This window comes from Bombyx mandarina, chromosome 04 (assembly GCF_030267445.1).
Source record: "Bombyx mandarina strain Sakado chromosome 04, ASM3026744v2".
Taxonomy (NCBI): domain Eukaryota; kingdom Metazoa; phylum Arthropoda; class Insecta; order Lepidoptera; family Bombycidae; genus Bombyx; species Bombyx mandarina.
In genome coordinates, this window is record NC_143211.1 from 2,357,107 (window position 1) to 2,373,497 (window position 16,391).

The window sequence follows — 16,391 nt, forward strand, 5'->3', positions numbered from 1 at the left end:
TCCGTGCTACCAGTAAACCATCAATCATAAAAACAAGATACGGGTCTGTATATTTTTCAGGTTGGTTTGAATTAGGATTAGGGCACTACGTGAAATCGCAGTTGGTTTTATTATATGAAAATTGCGTCACCTAGTTAGGACGTTTATTTACACTTTGATCGTTCAGTAAACCACCTGATTACAACCTGAAACAACACACTAAAACACCTGATTTTTACTGGTGGTAGGACCTCTTGTGAGTCCGCACGGGTAGGTACCACCACCCCATCTATTTCTGCCGTGAAGCAGTGATGCGTTTCAGTTTGAAGGGTGGGGCAGCCGTTGTAACTGTACTGAGACCTTAGAACTTATATCTCAAGGTGTGTGGCACATTTACATTGTAAATGTCTAAGGGTTCCAGTAACCACTTAACACCAGGTGGGCTGTGAGCTCGTCCCCATATCTAGGCTATAAAAAAATAAAAAAATAAAACCATATATCAATTCGCACATGTTACGTTAGAAATACGTCACATTTCTTTTTTATCTAAGCCGATAAAATTGACGTAACCACAAAGACTTATAGGACCTCGGTGGATAGGGGCATCACATTATTTCATGTCTCAGTCGGTTTTTATTATGTTTCCGATAAAACTGTAAGGCGGTATTATGTAAAACACGACAATCACTCTTATGATAAGATTTGGCAAACTAAATTGTATTTATTGCGTTTACACTATCGTAATGGACGAACTATATTTGATGTGCTTATCGAAAATTGCCAAGTATTGCCAGCTGTACGTTGGCATTTTCTAGACAGAGACGACCGTAGGCCACGTAGCCTTAATTCTGATGCGTTATTTTAATCAAAATGAAACAACAGTTATCATCACTGATTGACCACCTACGCGAAACCAAGAGAGGACTAATTTTAACACGTGAATTCTTTCCTTGATAGCAGCTTCTACCGTGTACTTATTACAATATTCTGAGCAGTAATTAATCTTTTGACGAGCTTTCACACTTCACATAAGGTATCAAGATGTCTTAATGCATTTTTTTCGCAGGCATGATTTTTCATTTTGCCCAAACAAAGAAAATGTTAATACCGTTACAGCGCAAGATTGTTTTGAAGTACAAAACAGCAATGAATAAGACAGCAATGCACTTAGAAACCTGTAAGCTCTATGGTTCAACGAAGATTGGAACATCGAGAATAAATACAACGATTTCTTAAGTAGATCTAATATCAGTGACGTCATCAAATGATACACAGACTGAAGTAAGCAGTAAAATTTACTAATGCAGATTTAAATTCGGTAAGAGCATGCCAAACATCACGTAGCTTAGCGAAACGATAATGACTCACGTCGCACACACGTCGGGTGCTTGGCGTTGTTTGTACAATAAACTGCAATAAAATCGGGCAATACATTTCAACGTGGGATGATTCTGTTCTGTTAATTATGAATTTGAATGTCTAGATTAGCGAGCAGTATGATCATTTCGAATACTTTTCTTTATTTTTACTTAACAAATATCGAGTACTTGTAGATATCTTAAAATTTTGATAGAGGAATATGATACGGGGCTGAACCTTTAATTTAATCTGTCCAATTTCACGTAAGCTTTGGTTTTTCGTTTTATATTTTGAATTTGTTGAATACGTAGTTAATACCGACAATAAACATCGATTGTCTAGATTCCGGCTTCATTAAAATTCACGTCTCAAGAAATACCTGCAGCGTCCATTGTACGGAGCATTCCATTTAAATTGAATGCGATAGAGGGAGCCGTGCGAAGAATAGCCGAGATGTGATTTAGCGGCGGCCGCGAGAGGAAACAGCGCGCCGCCGAGAGGGATGTGGATTGTTTAGTCGCTGCTTCCTCTTTATAACTGTCAATTAACTTGCTCTATTGTGCGCATTTTGTCTGGGAGAACTATTCCAACGAAGCCGACCAATACGAGTATATTGTAAATAATATGTAATGAAAAAAATCGTAACGGCTATTGTACCGAATTTGAATTTTTAAATTTGTGTTCGCAAATTCGACGTATTCACGAGCCTATCAGCTGTTGAATGATAATCAAACACGTGGGAAGTCATCACGATCGATAAATCGGAGACCAGAAGTTATAGAATGACAATTGTTGCACATATGACATTCAAATTCTTTTCTACTAAGTAAAATAAGGTAAAAATGAATTACTGCTACTGCTAGAAAGAGAGACGACTGCTGGCATGACCTGGAGTGATGTTAAGGAGCAAGCGAAAGACAGGGTTAAGTGGAGACAACTTATGTACCAGCATGGTACCCTAGGACTACAACAACAACTACCACAACGCTGGCGCTATTAGCCCGAAGTGGGTTTTGGTCTCCGACAATATGGTAAATGCCGCCAATCATCCCGGCGCTGCACAACACCTTGCCAGTCCGGCATTAGAAGCTCACGTAAATCCCTTTCCACAGCATCAGACCAGCGGTATCTGAGCCTTACATACCGAAACCACCAAGGCCTCCACGCTTACATCGCCTCTAGAATATCACTGACCTCACGAAAAATGCCACCACTCACCACTAAACATGAATTGATGAATATAATCCATAATAATCCAATTCACAGAAAGAACATACATATATTTGACTTTTATAGTTTTGTCAAGCATTAAAAGTACACGGTAATTCGAAAGAAAACTAATAAATATTTACGCGGCTCTTCTCCATGATTTTAATATTATTTAGATTATATTATAGAGGATAATTTTAGACAATTCTAAAATAGTAGTTGTTGATTCTAATGTTTTGTGAGACTAGGCAAAAAAGCAATTCACTCTTGATATACATATTTATATATTTCGAAACGAAGTCTGAAAATTTGATGTACCTATTTCCGAGAAATAATAATTTGGATATTAACAGCCAAAATTATTATAATCATAATTTAATACGCCGATTCCCACACATAAAAAAACGAAGGCAGGATAACAGTTCAAAGCAAACGCCATGTAAATTAGATAGATAGATATAAAACGGTGCTGTTGATCGTCCATTCATTGACCGAAACGAGTCAATCAACACTGACCTCTCGTCCACTAACGACCCGGTGGATGACGAAACACGAGACTGAGGAATTGCAAATTTGTGACGCAATATACCCAATGATCGATTAACGGCTGGCACGAGACTCTGAGATGTATTGATTCTGCTAAGTTTCATGAGTTTAGTATAATTTTATCAAGTGAGTACGTAATGTGATAGAGATAAGAATAAAAAGAGAATAAAGGCCATAAGCTAGAAGTAAAAATAAGCTGTCGGAGCACCGATTTGTGTTCTGAAGACCCTTTTTTCTGTTCATCAACTAAAATTTAGAAAAATACTGTTCAAAAACTATACTCGTAACATGAATGATAAGGGCAGCCGACATTGAAATGCCATTCACATCTCCTAGGTTCAACCTAAAGTTTTACACGAGACTCTGAGATGTATTGATTCTGTTACATTTCATGAGTTTAGTATAATTTTATCAAGTGAGTACGTAATGTAATAGAGATAAGAATAAAAAGAGAATAAAGGTCATAAGCTAGAAGTAAAAATAAGCTGTTGGAGCACCGATTTGTATTCTAAAGACCCTTTTTTCCGTTCATCAACTAAAAGTTAGAAAAATACTGTTCAAAAATTATACTCGTAACATGAATGATAAGGGCAGCCGACATTGAAATGCCATTCACATCTCCTAGGTTCAACCTAAAGTTTTACGGTATATAAAGCCGTAAACGATTTACGAGTATCATCAAAACGTGTTAGTGGTCTTTTACGTGTACATACGGAATATATGGACACGAAAACATTCATAGGTCGTCGACCTTGAGTTTGTTTTTCTCTTTATGTAAAGTCGGAACTGCTCGGTCGGTACCCATTGGTTGGCAACAATATGTCGCGATGAAAATACATTACACCGAATTAAAATTTTGATTTCTAGTTTTAAATTCGATTGTATTTAACTTAACGCACACGGCAAATCCATTTATATGTAACTTTCTTAAATTTTCTGTTAAAATTTACTTATTAGGTAGTAATAACAATTGTCTAACAGAGCTTCAAATAAGCCATACAAAACATTGACTCTCGTACCTAATTATGTAAATTAGTGAGGGTTTGGTAAGCTTACAACACAGATTACGTCAGTTTACATACGCTAATTAGCGCTGCTACTATTGTGTGCGCTTGGTACACAACACCTGCTTGAACACCAGTCCCAAGACATCTTATTTGGGTAAAAACTTTAACATTGTTTTTAACAGTGTCCCGAGTGTATTTGTCGGTTCTATAATGATAATTTTAAAGATTAATACGATTGGAATTGCGATCACAGTATTTTGAAAAGTCTAAAAGACTCGAATTCCTTTTAACCCTTTGAGCGCGAACCGTCGATTGATCGACTCAATTAATGCGTATAAAATGCGTAGCGTCGGAATATCGACTATTTGCGCAGTTTGATTATAGGTATTAGGTATCGACCTGTAGAGACGTGTCTTAGCGCGCGCATGTATAACGTTTTAAATAAGTTATTACCATTTATAAATAACCAATTAGAATATTTTGCTTTGAATGTAACATAGTACTTTTTTCAAAAAACCTGTAGCAATCTCTGCAAAATATGTGAAAATAAGCTCAGCACTAAAAGGATTAAATATATTTTAGATTTTTATTGTTCATTCGGCACAAGAAAAATAATTCGGTGGCATTCTATTCATTGTATTTAATGTCCTGCATAACGCTTAGCTCAAATTGATTTAATGTCTCTCGCAATATCAATGATTTCGTCAAAGAAACTGGTCTGAAAGCAAGAATATTAATTGATATTCAAACGGCGTCCTCGCCGACGCTGCATGCTCCATTCATTTTCACACTAAGTGCGTTTATGTCATTCGTATAGAGCATCAGGACGAATAATATAGTTTTATGGAGCTCTCGCCGGGGTGCCGATGAATGGGCGAGCCGTTTAGGATCCAGCTGCTTTATGCCCGACTATAAGAACCCAATAACCAAGCTTTCGTATATTGTGCGAAGCTATATTGCGCTTAGGCATATAGGACTAGTCTGACGTCTATGCTTGATAGAGTTAAATTTGGCAAAGTCGTATCCATAAAGATTTCTATTGAGTCTACAACGAAACGAGAAGAAATATAATATACAAGCCGTACTCGCCCGCTTCGCTGGGCATTTAAAATTAACATTATTATTTATTATCATTATTATTAGGGGGTCCAACACTCATATAAATATTAGCCTACCTATAGCTTTTTGATATAGAAGTCTTTACCAATTTTATTTAATAACTAGATGTACCCGTCCGCTTCGCTGGGTATTTAAAATTAACACTATTATTTCTCACCCCCACAAAGATTCTCAGCATTAACGCCCCCGCGACTGGTGTAAGGAGTCCAACACTCATATAAATATTACCCTATCCATTAAGTACATGTATTTTCTACATCAATACCAAGTTGCAAGTCAATCGGATGCATGGTTCAGTAGTTATAACGGAACACCCGTAAAAACCACTGTAGATTAATATATTAGTATAGATTAAGTTGTTTAATCAAAATTTCCAATTACATTTCAATGTTGGGCCCTCGATATCTCAAAACAGGTAATGTAATTGGAATTTCGTTCCCATGTTATATTTGACACGTGCGACCTATACAACTTTGATCCTCAGAAACTCCGAGCGCTCCCTCAAAGTAAAAGTACCTAATTACGTCAATGTTCGGAATTAGATTAAATATTAGAAACGTAAATACGTTATCTGCAATTTGTTCAAACGTAATGTTACGCGATAGTGAAAGCAAAACGTGGTTGTTTCATTAATGCCATTCAAAAGTTTAACAAAAAATCAATTATAATTCCAGCAAACAATATTTACATACATACGATTCATTACTATGACGTAATCAACAAGTAACTACATTAATGGATGTTACCAATTTTAAAGTTGCTATTTAGTTATTGCATAGTTGAGTGACCGAGCGCATGGCTCATTTGGTGTTAATTGAATACCGGACCCATAGACGTCACGACCTGAATATCGTTACCCACATGCAGTCAAAGTCTCATTGTATATCTTCCCACGTCTCAAACCGGAATACTTGATTGCTTCGTGGCAAAAATAGACAAGATTGTGATACCTACTCGTGCGGGCTTACAATACCCTACAACCAGTGAACCCCCGATTATGTCCAATATGAAGGCGTGTACTGTGTCAAACATAATCCCAGATGTTACAAAAAAAGATTTCTTTTCGTTTTCCTTACATATGCTGATAGCCTTGAGAGGCTTTATCAGCTTCTCCTTGACGTGTAGGTGAGCTCACGGGGCTCAAACCGGGTGTGATGCTAAGACTGGCCCTAGCAAGAGCAGTGCTACGCAGAATCTACCACCGGATCGGAAACGCGACCCACTGAGAAGATCCGGCGAGAAACTCAGTGAGCTGTGAAAAATAAAAGATGGTAATCGTCCTACGATATATAAAGATTGATCTTGTCACAGCTCAATTTGGATTGACGAGAAATGAAAATGATTTACTTGAACGATTTATGTATGCAAATTAAGAAAATATACACAAAGAACATGTGTTAATACGTAAACACTAAAACTTATTGTTGAAGTCTATGCGCCTGATTATTTAATTACACGTTGCGACACAACACAACATGAAGTTTCGAGATTGGCCAGGTTTTATTCAATTCTTCTCTTCCATCTTTGGAACTTGCTCCCATTGCGTTTCTCGACGGAATATTACATCAGTAGGTTGCGATTCCGATCTGGTGCTAGCCATGCGAAGTTAAATAATGCACTAAATTAAACAAAATACTTTTTCAAATATTTGTTTAACCAGGATTTAATGGTTTTTCTTCCAAAGGAACAACCTGTGTCGTATATATAGCTTGGTGGTAATCCTTGGAAATTAGGTGTATGACATGTCAGTATTGGAATCGTAACTTCACATTTTGGGTTTTATTTGGGGTGCGCGTAAGTCACCGATATTTAACAACGGTTCTGCTTTTAAATTTGTAAAACGTTTTTCTAAAATTTACACATTTGTTTTTCTTTTCTTTGATTGTCACCGTGCTACCATAATGGCATCGGATTTAGACTCTACTTTCAGTAGCAGTGGAAAACAGCTTGTAAACACCAATATTCTACTGGTGGAAGGGTTTCTTGTGAGCCCGCACCTGTAGGTTGCCCACCACCACCTCCCTACCTATTTCTGTCGTTAAGCAGTAATGTGTTTCGGTTCGAAGAACCTGGCAGCAGTTGTGCTATAGAACTGAGACTTAGAACTCATGTCTCAAGGCGGATGACTGGATTTATGTTGTTGGTGTCTATGGGCTCCGGTAACCACTGACCACCAGGTAGGCCGTGAGCTTGTTCACCTGTCTAAACAATAAAATATAAAAGCTTACTTTCAGAAAAGGCCATCAAATAACGATTATCGTTCTAAAGGAAAATCGATGTTGTAGTTTGAAATAAAGTATTGGACATCTATTAGAATAACTCCAATAATAGTATGACTTATCCTATGGAATCTTAACAAGCCCTAACTGTTGTATTCTCTGAATTCTATCATTGTGATCATGAACGCCCACTTTTGTCCACTGCTAGATCTCGTCGAATTTGCGCTTCTTAGCCCGGTCTTACTGGACATTTTTCGAACCCTCCAAGAAGAGGTAGTTATTATCACATTTCTAGTAGGTATATTACATAGTTACGACATCGGGGCAAGGGTTAACGTTCGCGAATCAAGGCGAGTCGTGCATTTTCTGTGTCACTCATTTATTTATTCATGGAGCTATGTGTACGTACGTGTACATGCTTCTCCCAACTGTTCGCATGTGTATAAATTAAATACGTGAGATGGCCACGTGTGTACGGGACCGATAAATTTGTGTTTTTGGGTATTTGAATAATTTCAAGCTTAGAATAATTTGGTACGTCAGAGTACGTCGTTTTCTGTTGGTCTTTTTCTAGGAGCAAGGGATTTTTATACCGTAAATGAACAAAACGGCTGAGCATTCTTGGATTTTAAGGGAACGGCCATAGAGTTTGTTTCCCATAGCAATAGAAAAAACTTGTAAAAACTGATATTGTAAGATGAGTATATACTCTATACATTCTTATGTAAATGTTGAGAAACATTAAGGACCTATATGGTGTAATAAAACAGCTTACACATATTTTGGCTCTTTCTTTTGTTTTCCGAGATGCCTATTAAAGCAAAAGACAACGCGCTATGGTATAGCTATTGCAATGTTGTATCCCCAGTTCATTTCAATATGTTACTGAAAATAGCATCCTAAATATAGTTGTTGTCGAAAAAGAATAAGATAAGAAAAAATGACGTAAAACAGAAAGAAATTATAAACAAAATTATGAATCAGAATAATGAGAATTAATCGACAGTTCACAAAAACAATACAATGTAACATACTGACTGGACAACATCAACGAAACCGGTTTAATAAATAAACAACGGACCCGAAGATTTATTTGACGTAAACAGTTTTCATTATTTACGACACGCGAGAGTCGCTATTGTGTTTTTACGAAGTCGACAGAACAAAAGAAACAAATGCGACACAAGGGGAAATGAGAAAATATGAAAATATGATAACGACTTCAGAGAAATTTGGAATGAATGTGACAGGTCGGATGTGCGTATGTCACAAGTGCGTATTAAAGTCGGAGGATGTTAAATGTTGTTGAACATGAAAATACCGTTTATGAGAGCATAAAATGTAGTCCAAAAAATAAGTCGAGAAAACAGCTGAACTGCGTATAAAGCTTTCTTCTCCGTAGTCATACCCCATCCTGTAGACCGAATGGTAAATAGTCGACGTCGCCCAAAGCACTTCATTACGGATCCTCCCGATCCATTAAGAGTGCTTTTAGGTACCACAAGTACCGGTCACCGTCTTCGTCGAACCCGTCGCTTGCGACGAAGGGCTCGACGAGCGAATTAACCCATAGGCACAGCCCACTGAGTTTCTCGCTGGATCTTCTCAGTGGGTCGCGTTTGCGATCCGGTGGTAGATTCCGCGAAGCACAGCTCTTGCTAAAGCCAGTGTTAGCATCACTCCGTTTTGAGCCCCGTGAGCTCACCTACATGTTAGAGCGAAGCTGAAATAGCCTCTCAAGGCTATCAGCATAGGTAGCAGAAAAAAAAATGTCCGTAGCTCCTAAAATTTTCTCGTGCTTGGTGCAAATAGACCAACTGGATTTTACTCTTTAAGATATAATTCAAAGACGTCCCGCCTACCTACCTGAATCCAAAATCTCATCTATACTAATATTATAAAGAGGAAAGATTTGTTTGTTTGTTTCGAATAGGCTCCGAAACTACTGGACCGATTTGAAAAATTCTTTTTCCATTAGAAGCCGACATTGTCCCTGATGAACATAGGCTACTTTTTTTATTTTATTTTTTATTTTATTTTTTTGGTTTCATGTGTGTTTTAATGTTTCCGAAGCGAAGCGAGGGCGGGTCGCTAGTTTGTGATAAATTACGTTCCTCCGCAGTGGCAAACTGATATGTTTATTTACTTATAGTGATACAATTTAGCAGTAGCACGGTTGTATTATTTATGCGAGGTTACATAACGCCCTTCATCCATGAGAGCTCCGAGAGCAACCCTTTTCTATTTGATTTCCAATCAGAGTTGGGTATTCGGGCTCTGTAGTTGTTCTTATATGGTTCTTCCGTTGGTACACATAACAAATAAGAATTCACAATTTGATTTCGTTGATTGTGAAACGTTTAACTCTTTTTCTCTATTCCCACATGTCTATGGGGTCTGATGCAAAGACACATTCGTTTCCTTTTTAATCGTGGTTATTATATTGTGTGGTTGAGCAATAGGCAATAGAATACTATTTGATTTAAAAGCAATCTATGCTATTGCATTTTTAGTAGTTATATCTCTAAGCATTATTGCAAATCTCATGCCTGTTTGTAGATCTAGAATAGAGGATAGGGAAACGACAAAAGATCCTCGAGAACGAAGTGATGGGAAATTTTTGCCTAGCCCTTGCTTTTTGTAATTAATATTTTTGCGTTAATTTTATCGAATTGTATTCTTTCTTTCTTTTTCTCTCTTTCTTTTTTCTTTCTTTCTTTCTTTCTTTCTTTCTTTCTTTCTTCGCCTTATTCAATTCAATAAATTAAGATATATTTTTTAAGTATTAGAGGTAATAAGAATCTCATCGCTGTGGCGGCCAACCCATTTCTTTCATACTTATAATATTATTATTAAAACCAAAGAGTCTTTAGCAAAATACAGTGGATAAAGTGGTATATAATATTCTGACAGATACACTGTGCTTACTAGATAGACAACGGGGCCTTAAATACACATAAGAGACAAACTTTCGCACCAGACAACCGCATGCGTTGATTACGCTACAGCAGCGGGCTAAAGTTAGTCCTCATTAAAACTTTAGATCCCCGATAGGGCACGACTATCGTTAATTAAACCCATCTTTGTTATCGTTGACAAGTTGCCAATTTATTTTATCTCGTTTTTTATGTTGCGCTAAAATAGGCTTGCTGTGTAGTGAAATAAGTGTCTCACTTAAATAGCAGATGACTCATGATATTTTTAGGTACTTTAAGCGTCTTCGTGTATGTGGCAAAGTTGACTTTGTGGTGTTTACATGTCATCTAGTTCTTATATACTTTAAGACTTCAAATATCAATGTTCGCAGAAGCGCTTATTAATTAATCTATGTCAAAATTGTATCCCATTTCATCAATTTACATAATACTCGTCCTAATTTCCTAAGAGTATTTAAACTCCACTCGACTTTGCGAATTCGGCCTCTATAATCCGTCGTCTCGTTTTCAACTCGGCAGCATCTGGAGCTTTATAAAGATAAATTGTAAGCCTCGACTCGGAAAAGAGAGGATTATGTGAAATGTACCCAAAAAGGTTTCTTTGAAACTTCACTGTATAGCATTAAGAGAGGTTTTCGACGACTTAATTGAATGAATAATTATTATTGAACCTGAGAAAGTAGATGATGTTTCTTTTTCTAATTGTAGCGTTCGCTGATTCCACTGTTTGAAACTAAGTCTGGATATACATATGTGCGACGTGCCTGTCTTAAATTCCATAAAAATATTGAATATAAAAGGCTAAATTCAATATGTCGCTAAAGGTTTTCTACGTAGAACAAGTAAAGCAATTGTCGGCTCCACAATTTTGTCGTCAAAGCGACTAATGCGTTTATCCCGTACTCTCCAACTCTCCGGGTGTGAGTCACTTAGCACTCAACGCGATTGCCTCCTGCGGGATCCTTCAAAAGCATTACGCGATTCCATATTAAATGCTTTTAGTGCTCTATAGACATGGAAGAGACAGTATTGGAACATTGAAAAATCCAGAAACACAATAAAGTTAAACAGATTTTTGGACATTATTCACTTGTAATTTGTCATGCGACATGTTTTCGTTACATTTCTTTTGTGTTAAGTGTATCATCATTTCGGTAATAGGTTCATAATACATTCATAAATATACTTTTTTGGTATCCGAAACTTTAGTGCATTCCTGAAATGTACGTGTCGTAAGGGGCCATCCATAAAGTACGTCACACGTTAATGGGGAGGGGGGGGTATCACCGAAGTGTGACATCGTGTGACAAGGGGCATGGGGGGGTCAATACTTTTGTGATGTCACATGTTAAAATTTAAAATACTAAAACGCAAAGTTTGTATGTGAATTAAAAATTTTAAAAATTTACAAACTTGATCTATATTTATTAATAATTTTTTGATATATATTTATTGATCTATATTTATTAATAATTTAGCGAAAATTCGTCCTCAAAGAATTGCGGCTAGACGTGCCCGAGAAATTCTCTGTTTAATGAATGATGACGATGCTTTATGGATGGAAGAGAATGATGTCGACACTAAAGATGTTCCTGACGTTCAAATTCAGAACGAAAATGAAGTGCCTGATTTACCAGTAATAGCTGATATAAAAGAGTGGATCCAAAGTCCATGGACACTCGATAATTAAGTTTTTTATCTTTAATTAATATAATTAATCGTTTATTATTTTCTAACTAGTCGTTTGTTTTTTCGGTTTTATGAAATGTTGGACTTTATGTTGATTTTATTAGATTATTATTTAATAAAAATAAGTAAAAAATGAAAATAGCTGTTTTCTCTCGATTATTTTTAAATACATACATAAATTTAAAAAATGTGTGACGTCACATCAGGAGGGGGGGGTTATAAAAATGTGACAACCTGTGACAAGGAGGGGGGGAGGGGTTCAAAAGTCCTAAAATTCGTGTGACGTACTTTATGGATGGCCCCTAATAGATATAAAAAAAAGAAAAAGTCGCCCGGTGTACTTTATATTCATACGTTTTTCATGGTCCTGGACCTTATATTCAAAATAAATATAATAATATAATAATAATAATAGCCTTTTTATTCCTAAACATAGGGCTACAAGAGGTCCCTAAGTTCGGTGTGCCTTTTGGCATAGGCCTCCTCCAATTCCTTCCAATGGGTCCTATCCCTTGCTACTCTCAGCCAGAATGGTCCCGCTGTCTGCTTCAAGTCATCTTCCCATCTCCTGATTTGACGACCCCTACTTCGTTTGCCGTCTCTTGGTTGCCAGAGGGTGACTTGCTTGCTCCATTTGTTAGTGGGGTGGCGTAGCACACGTCCAGTCCATCTCCATTTTTGGACGTCTATCCGGGTGAGAATGTCTGTGAGTTTCGTTCTTGTTCTTATGTCTACGTTCCGGACGTTCAAAATAAATAAAGATCAATAATGATAGCTTCGTTGGTATTATAAAGCTGATCACCATATCTCGGGGTCCAATGTCGATAGTCGCTCGTAGTCCGTATTTTTCTAAAAGATATTATAGTATTCGTGGTTCGGGGGGTTGGTAATTGTTTTTACTACATACGTACATACATCTATACGCAAGGACATGACGAGATCAAAAATGTATTTTTTTCACTGTTAATGATAACAATTATTATAGTTTCTCGTAAATGTGTACTCGTATAGTGAAAGTGTGGAAGTAGCCTCGGTAATCAACTAATTAAAGAGCAGACGGTTAGCGTGGTATGAACATGTGATGCGAAGAGAGAAGATGCATGTGACTAGGAGATGTATGGAAATGCTAGTGCAAGGTAGAGGGGGAAGAGGTCGACCGAAGAAGACATGAATGGAGTGTGTGAATGACGATATGAGAGAGAGAGAGAGGAATGAGTGTTGAGATGACGGCTGATAGAAGAGAATGGAAGAGAAAAATTTGCTGTGCCGACCCTACCTAGTGGGATAAGGTGGAGAAAAAGAAGAAGAGAAATGTTTGTACTCGAATATGCTATTTTTATAAACAAAAAAATCATATAATCATTTTTTATCTTAGCATTCCTGGTGTTGTGACTAGGCCAAAGTAAAAAAATATATTTATTATCATCAATCGTTGAAGCGTTTGCAAATTATCAAGTTAATCGGACTTCTTCAAGTAGAGGAAAAAGACATTGAAAAATCCATAACTATTAAGAACCTGTTAGAATACACATTTGATTCGTTATATTTACACAAACTTCGATTCTACATTAAAATATTTTAAACTATTTAGTATTCATGAAATTGAATCTCACGAAAGTATCATCTTTACATATGTAATTTCATTACATATGGTGTAATAGTGAAAAGACCAAGCCAGCAAAACAATAATCAGATCACTACATTGAACGTTTTCAATCGTAAATCTATCGGTTATTAATACCGATTCGGTTAAATCAATTGTTCAGAAGCACGTGTCTGCTCGTAAATGAGTTATAGGTGCTTCCTTACTTGCTACGAAGCCATGATCAAGCCCTGCAGCCTGAAATTCACATAAAACAATATCCTTTACGGAAATCAATCCGTTTGCGTGTATAGACAATCCGTCAGCTGTCATAATTGGGTCACAGACAACCGGTCCTCGTTTCGAAACATCTGAGAAAACAAACGCTTTTAACGTAACGCGAGATGACGGTAAAAACGTCACTATATTGTATATAATCATTTCACTTCGCGGGGCGTTTACATAAATAGAATCGAACGACATATGATGGTGACGTGTACAGATTAATAAATTTAATGCGGCTCAAGTTTTCCATTATGTAAAACCAGACTATATCGAAGAGGTGCAAGGCAATTTTGGTTTAAGCGGCAGTTTTGTAAAGGAGAGCCATTAAAAATTTAAAATTTGGAAAACAACATGTAACAAAAAAAAATCTTCAGCTATTTGAATGCGATAACAATAACTGAATTTCAATTAAAGACATTGAATTGTTGATGCTAATACAAGCGGAAGACGTAACGTGGGAAGCCCCCTGGCTAGGTGGTGCGATGACCTCCGAACGGTGGCCGGCAAGAAGTGGATGAGGAGAGCCGTAGACCGGGCTCAGTGGTGTGGATTGGGAGAGGCCTATGTCCAGCAGTCGACGACTGTGGGCTGTTGATGATGATGATGATGATGATGATGATGATGATGATGATGATGATAATGATAATGATAGAAAATAAAACGCACCTTTAATTACAAAGATAAATGTCGCGTATTAAGCGAAATTTCGCTAAAACCAAATAGCCTTTCCTACTTACCCCTGCCCCTCGATATGTAGCTTTGTAGAATTTCAAGGCGTATTTGAATTGAACCGGGTCCAAAAACGAATAATTGGCGTTAATAGACAAGAGAGCAATAGAAAAGTTTCTTATTATTAATGCTAAGCACAATGCAAAGCACATCTATTCGACTAATGCGCGGAAGGTAGGAAATAAAGAACGCGGTGGCCGAACTCGCGCTGTAATGTAATGCGTAAATTATAATAAGGTTTTTCGTTTGCTCTGAGCTTGTGTTTGATTACCGTTGCGGCTACCTGGTGTCGGGCACATTTGAATCTTATTAAATTTTGTTAATAGCTGAAGGGTGAAAATACGTAATGTTAAAAAAATAATTGCTATCAAGTTTATTTGTCGTGACACTTGGGGAGCGTTCATAAATTACGTGAGGTGTTTAAGGGAGGGAGGGGGTCGAGTCAAATCTCATCTAATCTTACATTGGAGAGAGGGGGGGTCTCGGCAAATATCACGCAATGTTTTTTCTGATTGAAACAAAAAAAAAATAATACTATTTTGGTCCATTTAATCCAGATTGTACATGCTTAAGACTTAATCTTGAGCAACATTGATTACTAGTCATAATTAGTCGTAAATAAAAGCACGAAGCAAATTTGTTTTTTTTTCTTTTTACAATAACAATCCAACGCGCTTACGTAAGAAACTCACACTTTGAAAAATATCACGTGAGATTGGGAGATGGGGGAGGGAGGGGCAGAAAATTTAAAAAAACACCACACGTAATTTATGGACGCCCCCTTGTTAATAAATAAATGAATTCGTACGCGCCTGTGGACTAACTAGTTAAACTGCATTTTGATCTAAAGGTTGTAAATACCAGGTCATAAAATCCCAAAAAAAATTGAATATGCAATTTCGAAAAGGGCACATCTCTGAAAATGTAAAATGTTCAGGAAATGAAAAAAAACTGATTATTTTCTAAAGCAGTGTAAAATTTAAAATATTAACTTTTGAGATATATTTTAGTGTTAATTAGCTATTGAAAATTACTGAAATTACTATAGAGTGGGTGTAGGTAAGCCTCAAAACTACGTAATATGGATATGAAAAAACGTGTTTGACAAAATATGCGACATGTGACCTTTTTGAAATTGCATATTCAATTAAACTGCATTGTTGCGTGAATTTCTCATCGGACGAGAGGAATAAATAAAACATTTCCTTTTCATTGTTGGAACCGTATTGGAAACCGATCGGAGACCGGGTGGGAACACTCGGGAACCGGATTGCAAATTGAATGTCGCCTACTTCAATTCGTCATGTTCCGGTTGGGTTCATCCAATTTTTTCCCCTTCGCTAAAATTGTTCTCTTTGTCTTGTTTTATTTCGCTTCGTCAGTAATTGGGTGCTATTAATGTTTTTGGGGGTTTTTCGTCGATTAGGGCGTGACGTGAATGAAACATTTTTGGAAAAATTGCCATTAGTCCTTATCGCGTACGCTTCAAAGATACGTATCATTTTAAGTTTTCCATTTCAACAACTTCTGCGCAAAATATAAGTATTTTTATATCGCTTAGATGGGTGGACGAGCTCACAGCCCACCTGGTGTTAAGTGGTTACTGGAGCCCATAGACATCCACAACGTAAATGCGCCACCCAACTTGAGATATAAGTTCTAAGGTCTCAAGTATAGTTACAACGGCTGCCCCACCCTTCAAACCGAAACGCATTACTGTTTCACGGCAGAA

General features: G+C 37.0%; 1 protein-coding gene across 13 annotated transcripts in view; it reads left to right on the forward strand.

Annotated features, from left to right (window-relative positions):
- Window positions 1-16,391, forward strand: part of sky (GTPase-activating protein skywalker) — a 91,165-nt gene that overhangs the window by 58,487 nt on the left and 16,287 nt on the right. The window lies entirely within an intron of this gene.